This window comes from Notamacropus eugenii, chromosome 7 (assembly GCF_028372415.1).
Source record: "Notamacropus eugenii isolate mMacEug1 chromosome 7, mMacEug1.pri_v2, whole genome shotgun sequence".
NCBI classification, from domain to species: Eukaryota; Metazoa; Chordata; class Mammalia; order Diprotodontia; family Macropodidae; genus Notamacropus; species Notamacropus eugenii.
In genome coordinates, this window is record NC_092878.1 from 118,478,444 (window position 1) to 118,490,455 (window position 12,012).

The window sequence follows — 12,012 nt, forward strand, 5'->3', positions numbered from 1 at the left end:
CGACTGCTAAAGAAATTTGAAAATCTGGATGAGTGGAAAGTGATGACATACAAGCATCTTGGTTAGCATTTAAAGAGAGCACTATTATCAATCAGAAAGACTCAGTTCAATTAAAGCAGTATGCAAAAAAGCATGGAAGGCAACAAGCATTTATTAAGTGCCTATTGTGTGCTATAAAGTTCTAAGCACTTTACAAATATTATCTCATTTCATCCTCACAATAACACTAGGTGGTAGATACTATTAATATTCCATTTAATCATTGAGGAAACTGAGCCAAACAGAGTTTAAGTGACTTACCAAGAGTCATTATGGTCATAGCTAGTATCTGAGGCTGGATTTAAACCCAGTTCTTCTTGAGTAGAAGTTTAGTGCTCTAGTCACTGTGTCACTATTCCAGTTTTCTTAATAAACATGTAAGAGTCAAGATGATGGAAATCTTTGGTAAATGGTTTACCCAAGGAAACTTAACCATTGAGAAACATATTATTTTGGTCTTCGGTAAATTGAATTTTTCATCTTGGACAAATATTTAGAGATTTTTAGAGATTTAGGATTTTTCCCACATCTTTGATCTCTTAAAATACGTGGTCTAAATTCTAAACATTGTGTTCACATATATTTATTTTTACCTTTTTTGTGGGGAATGGAAATACCCCAGGGTTCATGGTAGGTAGGAACAGATTGCCATGTTTTTTAAAGAAATTATGTGGGAGAAGTATGGTGAAGGATGTTGGCAAGAAAGGTATGAACAAGGTGGAAGGGCAAGGAATAAATAATGAACATTGTACTCTTGATGTGAAGAGAAGGTGGACCTTCTCTGAGCAACTGATGGGAAAATCTTGATGAGAGTTATCCAGGATGTACAGCATTTATAGGCTACTATTGATATCATAGCAATAAGATCTGGAATCCATTGAGTTTTAGAGAATAAATAAATATTATGCTTGAATACCATGCTGTGAAAATTCATACCAACATGGACCAAAATCCTTTAAAAATAATTACTATTTTTAATATTGACTTTTTAAAAAGCTGTAACAAAATAGTTATAAATACATATATTCCATGGAACCAGCATCCAAGAGTGGAATGGAACCTTAGAGGGCAGTAAGACCAATCCTTTCATTTTGCGGGTGAGGAATCTGAAGTACTTACAGGCTCAGTCACTTTCTCTGGGTCACATAGGTCATCAACATTTGAGGGATGATTTGAACGCAGATTTATCATTATTCCAAGTCTACTGCTCAATCTTTCTAAAGTCTGTATATCAAAAAGATGCCAGATACAAAAAGGAAAATAGTTTAGAAGTCTACGGATTACTGTAGAGCTTATTACCAAGTAAAGTCAAGTTTAAGATTTATTTCCTACTTTTTATGAACTCTCTTAATAACAGAGAATATATAGATATGGGCAGCAGGATGATGCAGTGGATGGAGCACTGGGCCTGGAGTCAGAAAGGTTTGCTGTACTGCAACTTAGTCGTGTCCAACTCTTTATGACTTCATTGACCATGGTATGCCATGCTTCCACTATCCAAAATTTATATCCTCCACTATCTCTTGAAGTCTGTCCAAGTTCATGTTCATTGTTTATATAACACTATCTATTCATCTTATCCTTCCCTTTTCCTTTTGCCTTCAATCTCTCCCAACATCAAGGTCTTTTCCAGTGAGCCCTGCCTTCTCATCATGTGCCCAAAGTATTTAAGTTTTAACTTTAGCATTTGACCTTCCAGTGAGAAATCTGAATTAATTTCTTTATGAATTGACTGATCTAATCTCCTTGCTGTCTAAGGGACCCTAAAAAGCCTTCTCCAGAACCACAATTTGAAAGTATCTCTTCTGTAGCACTCAGTTCAAATCTCACAGCCATACATTGCTATGAGAAAAAACATTGCTTTGACTTATGAAACTCTTTTGACAAGGCGATGTCTCTGATTTTTAGTATGCTGCCGAGATTTCTATAGTTTTCTTTTCAAGGAGCAAGTGTCTTTTAATTTCATGGCTACAGCCACCATATGCAGTGGTCTTTAAGCCCAAGAATATAAAATCTGACACTGCTTCCATTTCTTCTCTATTTGCCAGAAGTGATGGGACCAGTTGCCATGATCTCAGTTTGTTTTTGGTTTTTTTTTTTGATGTTAAACTTCAAGTCAGCTTTTACAGTCTCCTCTTTCACCCTCATCAAGAGGCTTCTTAATTCTTCTTCACTTTCTGCCATCAGAGTCGTATCATCTGCAGATCTGAGATTGTTAATATTTCTCCTGGCAATGTTAATTCCAGACTTTGTGTCATCCAACCTGGCATTTCACATGATGTATTCTGCATATGAGTTAAATAAATAAGATGACAATATACAGCTTTGTTGTACTCCTTTTCCAATCTGAACCAAATCAGCTGCTCCAAATTCTTTTCTAACTGTTGCTTCCTGACCTGCATATAGGTTTCTCAGGAGACAGGTAAGATGATCTGATACTCCTATGTCTTTGAGGACTTGTCACATTTTGTTGTGATACACACAGTCAAAGATTATAGCGTAGCTAATGAAGAAATAGAAATTTTTCTGGAACTTCTTTGTTCTCTCCACAAACCAGCAAATGTTGGCAGTTTGGTCTCTAGTTCCTCTGCCTCTTTGAAAACCAACCTGCTCTTTTATTAATTCTCAGTTCACATATTTTTGAAGCCTAACTTGTAGAATCTTAAACATTGCTTTGCTGGCATGTGAAGCGAGCCCAATTGTTTGGTAATCTGAACATTCTTTGACATTGCTTTTCTTCAGGATTTGAAAGAAAAGTGATCTTTTCCAATGCAGTAGCCACTGTTGGGTTTTACAAACTTGCTAAAATAATCAGTGCAGTACTTCAAATGCTCTATCTTCTAGGATTTTAAATAGCTCAACTAGAATTACATCGCCTCCACTATTTTTATTATTAGCAATGCTTCCCATGGCCCACTGGACTTCATTCTCCATGATGTCTGGAGCATTGTGGTTATTGGTGAGGTCAAGATCTTCCTTATATAGTTAATTCCTCTGTGAATTCTCATTAACCCTTCTTAATCTCTTCTAAGTCATACAATTTTTGTCTTTTATCATTTCTATTTTTTCATGGAATATTCTTTTAATATCTCTCTTTTCCTTGAAGAGATCTCTTGTCTTTCCCATTCTATGGTTTTCTTCTATATCTTTGCATTACTCATTTAAGAAACCCTTATCTCTCCTTGCTACTTTCTGGAATTCCTCATTCAGTTGGGTATATATTCCTCGTTCTCCTTTCCCAGCCCTAATGACCGAATAGGTATTATCTCAGGCAAAATGAGAGCATGGAAAGACTGTAGCTTACAAAGGTCAAAGTCTCCCATTGCATCCTGGGTCATCTCCAGTTTTCCTGTTCTGTGTCTGGCCACTGGACCGAGATGGTTCTAGAGGAGAAAATGAGGAAGCTGGTGACTTTTCACAGCTCTCCCTTACTGTAATCCAGTTCATTTACTAGTCATGGTACATCACCTTCCTGATGTCATGGTTCTCTTTGAGAACAAAGGACAAACCACAGCCTGTGAGTAGTCAGAGCTACCTAGCTGGGAACCCACTGACCAGCTGTAGTCGGCAGTTCCATGTGGCAGAAAATGACTTCTTTATGTAGGAAAAAAAAAAATCAATCTACTACAGGAAGACCCTCAGGGTTTCTGGCCAAAACAGAAGCAATTGCCTTTTACATGTTCTATAGCTTATGTTCAGAATGTTGTTAAGTAAATTATGTGGTTATGCTTTTGCATGCCTATCATAGGCTTATGTATACATACATGTCATGGTCCATAGTATGCATTATCATAGATATTAAAAGAATAGATGATAGATCAATAGTGCATAGAAAGAAACAAAAAGGAAAGGAAGAAAAAAGAAATAAAAAGAGAGAAAGAAAGAAAGTTACTGAAGTAATGGATTGAATCTGAGATTTCATTAGTAAGGAGAATTCCTAGATGAGGAAATTCCTACCAATTCAGGTCAAGAGACATGATAGTTTAATTGATGACATATATTAAAAACAAATAAACAACAGCAATCACAACAAAATAGGCTGAGAATTAGACATAGCCATTCTTAGCTAGTCACATTCTTGACTTCCATGTAATTCATTACCCCACCAACAAGTGAGGATAGCTCAACATGGTTAAAATCATTTTTGCTCCAATACCCATTTCCAGGTAGTAAAGTGGAATCAACACTAGAAGTACATCTCCTAGAGTATAATAGGCAGAAGGGAGGGCCACCAAAAGCTTTAAAATGCTTGGAGGAAGAAAATGGAGGAGAAATAAATCCCTTCTCTAAATTTTGAGAAATTCAAAGAAATGTGGATCAAATGAAAGCTTCTAACACATGTCGGAGTGGGGGTGTTGGGGGTGTTGTTTTATTTAATTTTGTTTTTGTGTCAAGGATAAGAAGTGAGCCAACAACATTTTGATATATATATTTTTTTGAAAAGTGTAATATTTTGCTACCTGTCTTGTATACCACAGTAGGATGCCAGATGGATTTCAAGATTTATTCTCCTTTATTCTACCGTTCAATTATTGCATTCTGTTTGAGCCTACAAGGTGCCAATTGCTGTGATCTCTTAAAGTAAGGCACGCTGTGCTGGCCCTGTCTCAGCATTAAGAATGCTTGAATATAAAAGTTATCATTGTCTGCCATGTATCTCCTATCAGAAGAAGATAAATGATGTGTGAGAAGGCACCTTGCCATAAGGAAATAACAGGCTTGAGTAGGCAGCTCCATGCATTAGAAAAGTCAGTGGGAGGTGGGACCTCCTACCTTGAATTTTTTTTAAGTATAATTATCTGTTCTTGCTTTGCACCCAATTGTCTGTTCCTATTTTTAGGAAAGCTGAGATGGGCTTTAAACCGCTGGAGTTACTTCAGATGCTGCAAGCATGTAGCCTTACCCAGGGTCAAGGGAGGGATGCGAGATCTCACATGTTTTAAACATTTGAGGGATGTCTTAAAGCCTTCAGGCCAATCACTACTTTAGTTCGCTGGTGGGTAAAGTGAAGAGAACACATTTCTATTTTGTCGTGGCATTTCTAGGGTGCCCATGACTTTGATACTGTGACTTTATGCTAAAATGCCCTTGCATGGTGCTCCAAACCACTCTACTTCCACTTGCAGGACTTTGAACCCTGCGATATTTAGATGTGGTGGATTTCCCTGTCAGTAATGGAGAAAAGTTGGTCATATTTCATTTCTTCCATCATCTTATTGATTTTATTCTTAAATATTTTGGAATGATGTAGCCTAATTGAGCTCATGGAAAACTTTTTGCACATTCTTTTTTTTCCACCTCCATTACTTCTCAGTGTTTTCTTTTGGCAATACTGCCCATAGGGTTCCATAGTCCTCCTTTGTAAGACTTTCTAAATGAATTTGAGTTGTGTTTTTATGCCAAACATATCTGGGATATAAGGAGATAAGATGTAAGCTGACTGAGGTAGCTTCTAGTGCCTTCTGGCTTTCTCATTGGCTACTATTTTGAATCAGGTAAAAATCTTTAGAGAATGATTATAGTCAAAAGCGATGTTTATTTCTTTGTTTTCCTTATTTATTCATCCATTGATTTGTTCGTTAATAATACATATATATATAAGCCTATATATATACGTATGTATATACACACATACATATATCTATAAATCTGTTTGTTTATTGCATCAATAGCCTAAATAAGTAAAGTGAGATTTATTTGGATTATCTGTAATATCTTGTTATACACACACACATATACATACACAGACATATATGTATATTGGAATATGTATATATACATACATATGTATATATGAATATATATTGGAATTTGGTATTGATTTTTATCTGTGTCCCAACAAGTTGGTGCTATGAATCTACTTAGACAGCTACTTAGAAAGAAATGACTTTTCTGTTGCTAACTAGATATTTCTTTTCTGTTAAGATACAGTATTTCATTTGTGATGTCATTTGGTGCTTGCTATGAAAATTGCCTTGTGACTTGAAGAAATATTCTTGAAGGAAGCATTCATGATTTATAAGCATGGGGCTTCTCCAGAGCCTACCACTCTTTCTCCTATTTCATTTCTTGATCCTGAGCTATATTTTCAACTTATTTTTGCTGTTTTCTATTATGCTCAGTTTACCGTTGAATTCACCATGTCAAAGTTCAATTAATTTAATATCAAAGTTTATTCATTGAAATTAGAGGCTAATTTTCTCATCTCACAATTCATTCTCTGCAATATATATACACACATGTTATATATACACACATACACATGTAAATATATACATTAACCCACATATATGTGTACATACATACATGCACACACACACATATATATAGCTATTTTTGTGACTACGTTTTTTCTCATTGAGAGTACTGTGAAATGATCATATAAGAAGGTCACAGAGGGATGCTTTTGTTTTACTACCTCTGTCCTCACAATAAAGCCAATTCTAACAACTTTTTATTGGCCCCTGAATCAGTGATCCATTTTCCTTATAGCTTCAGCTCAGTAAAAGCCTAAGCTATTAAAATTGATGGACTTTGGCATTCACATTTCAGGAGAAAGCAAGTACTCCTCTAATCAATGCTTCAAAGACCCAGGATTTCCTCAGCTTAGGAACTCTCCTTTGTACCTCAGTCTTAGAGAGTTCCTTAGGTTCAGAGAGGTTAAATGGCAAAGCTATTAAGTGTTATTTCGAGTGACTTGTGTCAGTTGTTATACATAATCTGCCTGTCAAGAACTATTTCTTTAGCACTTGCTTGTGTTCTGAACACTGTGCTCACAGATAGTAAGACTCAGAAATAGACTTTTAACTGTGGTCTTCCTCATTCCAAATCTGACATTATCCAATACACCAATAGGGTCCACCTAGCAATGCCTCCCTAGGTCAAGCAGAACTCTAGGAACCCTTTTGTAACATGGTACCATAATCATAGATGTTATGCAATACAGTGGAAAGAGTGAAAAAGACTTATCTTCCTAACTTCAAATCTGACCTCAGATACTTGCTAGCTGTGTGACCCTGGGCAAGTCACTTACTCTATTGCATGTGTTCATCTATGAAATGAACTGGAGAAAGAAATGGCAAACCACTCCAGTATCTTTACCAGGAAAACCCCAAATGGGGTCAACAAGAGCCAGACAACAACAACATAAAAAACCCCATAATCATTAGGGAGAGACATGTGGCAACAGAAAGGACTGGAGGGGGAATACATCTTTCAAAGACTGTCCTTATCTCAGTGTAGCTACTAAGTGATTTGGGGCCTGTTGCTTATACTCTCTGAACCTCAATGTCCTTATTTATATAATGAGGATTTAGAGCTACACCGTTGATACAGATCAAAGAGGAAGGTGTACAGTGGAGCCAGCTATAAAATACGCCACCTTTAACTAACCCAATAGAGTAACAAACTACAATAGATAGATTTATATCATGTCTACTATGTGAAAGGTGCCATGCTGAGCACTTCATAGTTGTTATCTCATTTGATTCTCGCAACCATCCTGAGAGGTAGGTGTGGATATCACCCTCATTTTACAGATGAAGAAACTGAGATAAATAGGTGACTTGTCCAGAATCTCACAGCTATTAAGTGTCTGAAGATGGATTTGAACTCAGGTCTTCCTGACTCCAGACCCAGCACTCTAATCACTGCACCATCTAGCTGTATAAGATACAAATTTCTGAAAGACAGGATAATATATTATTTTATTTTGCATGTTTCTTAGCCCCAGGGACATTGTTTTAGATACAAATATCACAAATGTTTGAATTTTACTTAAAGATCTTTCCAGGTCTGGGATTTTATGATTAAATTGTTCTGGGGGAAAAAATGAAGTTTCAGATGAATGAAGGTTTATCTAAAAGAAAAAAAATAGATGGAAATGTTGCTGGTTTTGAAGAAAATATGTCTTCCTATCTTTCAAAAAGAAGCTACTGAGCATCATGTAATGCTTTCTTACTGATTCAGGTTGAACATTATTTTGCACATCCAGCAATGCTGTATAAGATAGTTCTATGTCTGCTCTTAGCTTTCCCATTTTTTCCTCTCATCAGTAAACTGTCACTTACCACTGTGTAACAGCATGTTAAAGCCATCCCTCCCCACCTCCAAAGCCCACATACTTCTAGTTTGTTGCCTCTTATCTGCTATTGGGTTGAGAAACCAGATAACCAAGCTTTTAAAGAATGATATATTAAATACACTATAACTGCTAGAAGTCTTTGAAAGAGGTCCTAAGGCGCAAAGTGCAGGATTTAGGGACTGGACTTTTGTACCAACTGATAGAGAGCTCCAAGGCCATTTCACTTACTTCTGGGTTTGAGGTGATTTTCTGAAGGATTGTGGCTGTAGGTATTCTGAACTGTGCAGTTAGATCGTTACTGTGCTTTTATTTGTTCATTTACTCTAAATTCAAACAAAGATGTGTCTGTGTACACATCTAAAAATGTTGCTTTAAAAATAATATCCAAGACTATAAAAAATCATAGAAAAATTGGGAAAGTTCAAGGATTTCCCAGGATCACTGATTTAGGGGAACTTTCTACATCAACTCATCTAACTTTTTCATTTTGCAGATGAGGAAACTAATCCTTAAGCTGCTTGCCCAAAGTCATGTAGGTGGTAAGTAAAAGAGCCAGGATTTGAATTCCTGTTTTAGAATTCACATTCACTGTTCTTTCTATGGGATCTCATTGAATTGAAGCCATTTCCCCCATATCTATTGATAATTTATTTAACCTTTACCTCATGCTTGTTATTATCTCAAAGACATTATATGACATGATCCTTGCTTTTTGAGGTATTACATTTCTTCATGTAATGGGAAGTTGATAAACACATGTTGAACTATAATACATACTATGTTAAATCAATTTTTGAATTACATAAGAAGAACTCTCTACGTGGAACACAAATGATTAAAGTTAGCTGTGTGTACCAACTCAATTCATAAAGTAATTATTCAGCTCTTTCCTTTGTCTACAGAAATTGTCAGTTTCTCAAGTGCAAAAATAATTACACAGAACTGAAATCTAAGCAGGGACTGAAAACCATCTAGACTCAAACCAAACCTGACCCGAATTTACACCACATCCTTAGCTAGGATTTGAACACTTCTGTTGAGCAGAATGTCTGGAATGTTCAGAAGCTTGTGAACCATTGCTAGTGTTTTTCCCCCCCAAAAATCTGTCAGTTTCATAAAAGGGTGGTGGAAGCTCAGTGATTTGATCTCTTTTTGAAAATCATTCAAATTCCTTTTTTAAACAATATCCTGAGTGTGTATTGTCTTTCCTCCCCCAAACTCAAAGTAAACCTGCAGCTTGAATGCTGCCTCAGGTTTTGTAAGCATAACTAAATAAACAAATAACCAGTGTGAGTAGTGATAGGGAATCAGCTTGGTAGGAATACTGGTAATAAAGCATTAGAAAGTCCCACTAGGAGAGCCATTCTTCAATTAAATTCAGTGTACATAGGGAATGGGGTTCTAATATGGTATACAGTATTTGTTGATTCTAGTGGGGAGCCAGGGAGAGAAGGAGAGAGAGAGAGAGAGAGAGAGAGAGAGAGAGAGAGAGAGAGAGAGAGAGAGAGAGAGAGAGAGAGAGAGAGAGAGAGAGAGAGAGACAGAGAGAGACAGAGAGAGAGAGATACAGAGAGACACAGAGAGAGACAATACGTAATCTAATTATTCTTAACTGTTTTCCAGTGCAGCTGTTTTCATCTGTAACTTATCCCTCAGAGCATGGAGAGGCAGTCAACAATAACACGTTTCTATAAGAAAGGGAGAAAAGACTTTAAAAAGAAAGCCAAATCAGCATACTAAACAGGAATGGAAGAGGAAAAAGGCCAGGGGTGAGCCAGCATCCAATGAAAGGATTTACAAAACCTGCTTCGTGAAACATTCTTCAAGTTATGGTGCAATCTGGTAGACACAATTTAAATCTCTGATTATAAGCTACAATGTTCCTCTGCCCACTCCGTTTTCACTGTCCTCTAAGCAAATTCTCTACATGTCTTATAAGAAACAAACCAGAAGAAGCTATGCTCGCTAAATTCCTTTGAGGTCTGTATTCTCTTGATTTCTTTTAATGTTCTGGGGGTTTGTTAATTGTCTGAGGATGTACTGAGATCCATATGAGGATGCTTTCCCTACCTTCCCCAATTTTAATCCTAATCAAGGGATCCCAGTTGGTCCACAATTCCAAAATATTTAGGAGTACCTTCAAGCTATCCAAGACATACTCTCCAGGACTATTTTCCCCCTCCCATACTCTACTCCCAAACTTCTTCCACCATAGCAGGACATTTGGTAGTATGCTGACTCAATTAGCTTAGGAAAACTCTATTAATAGCAAATAAAGTCAAATGGAAGGTAGTAGCAATGGAGAAGCATCATGACTTAGTGCATAGAAAGCTGGTTGGGGGTGACAAAGGAGATCAAGTCCAGCCTGTAATGATAATAAAAGTTATAATAAAATAATAATAGCTAACATTTATGTAATACTTACTATATGCCAGGTATTGTTCTAAGCACTTTAAAAGTATTACCTCATTTGATCCTCAGAATAACCTTGGGGAATGCAGGTGCAATGTCACATACAAAAAACAACTGGGTATCTATCTGTCTTTTCTTCTTCTTCTTATTGCCTCACTATATCCTAGAATCATAGATTTAGTGCTAGAAAGGAACTTAGAGGCCATCTAGTCCAATCCTCTGATTTACAGATGGGGCAACTAAGGTCAAGGGGGTGTTACATAACTGGTTTAGGGTCATACCTGTAGTAGTTAGTCATTTTACAAATTGTCATCATTTTACAGATGAGGAGACTGATGCAAGCAGAGGTTAAGTATTGCCCACAGTCAAACAACTGGTATTAGATTTGAACTGAGGTTTTCCTGATTCCAAGCTCAATGCTCTATCCAACATGCCACCCAGCTGTCATACAGCTACGACAGTGGGAGAGAGATTTGACTTTTCAGTACCCTAGGTGAGCTTCCAATAAAGTAGCTTGTAGGACAATTTCTGTTCCTAACTGGTTGATGGATTCCACACTAGGAAATCCCTATGTCCATGAAATTAAAAGTACGGAATGATAACGACAAACACTGGCATCTTGAAATTTGCAAGACACGTATAATCTCAAGGGTCCCAATAACCCTGTGAACTAAGCAATGAAGATATTATGAGTTTTGCAGGTGAGAAAACTGGAGATTAAGTGATTTTCTCAAAGTTATATAATTAATATCTATATGAGCAAAAATCTGAATCCCTATCTTTATGGCTCTAATCTCTCTGCCCACTATAGTATGCTATTGGTACCATTGGCAGCATTAGTGGATAGGACATTTGTTCAGTCACTTTCAATAATGACCAACTCTTTGGAACCCATTTGGGATTTGTTTTCTTGACAAAGATACTGGAGGGGTTTGGTATTTCCTTCTTTAACTCACTTTACAGATGAGGTAACACGGTTAAGTGATTTGCTCAGTCACATAGCTAGTAAGTGTCTGAGGCCAGATTTGTACTCAGGAAGATGAGCTTTCTTGACTCCAGGTCTAGTACTCCATCTACTGCATCACCTACCTGCCATGGAGAGGGCATTGTGCATGGATTAAAGTTGACTTTGGTTCAAGTATCGTATCTGAAGTTTACTAGTTCTTTGACCTTGAACAAATCCCGTGATCTCAGTTTCCTCTTTTGTAAATTGAAGAATTTAGACTCAATCTTCTGGAAGTAGTTTCTAGCTCAAAATCTATAATCCAGGAATCCTAATCATTCTTATCTGTGGGGCAATTGTTATCCTTCTCAATCTAAAGACTGAAACATGGTTATTTTGTGTCAAAGAATTATAGGGTCCGATTGATCAATTATTCAACGTCTTTATTAAGAATCTACTGGTTGCTAGGTATTTTGTTAGGTGTTGGGAATACAAGTCCAGAAATGAAATAGTCCAGGTCCTCAAGGAGTTTACA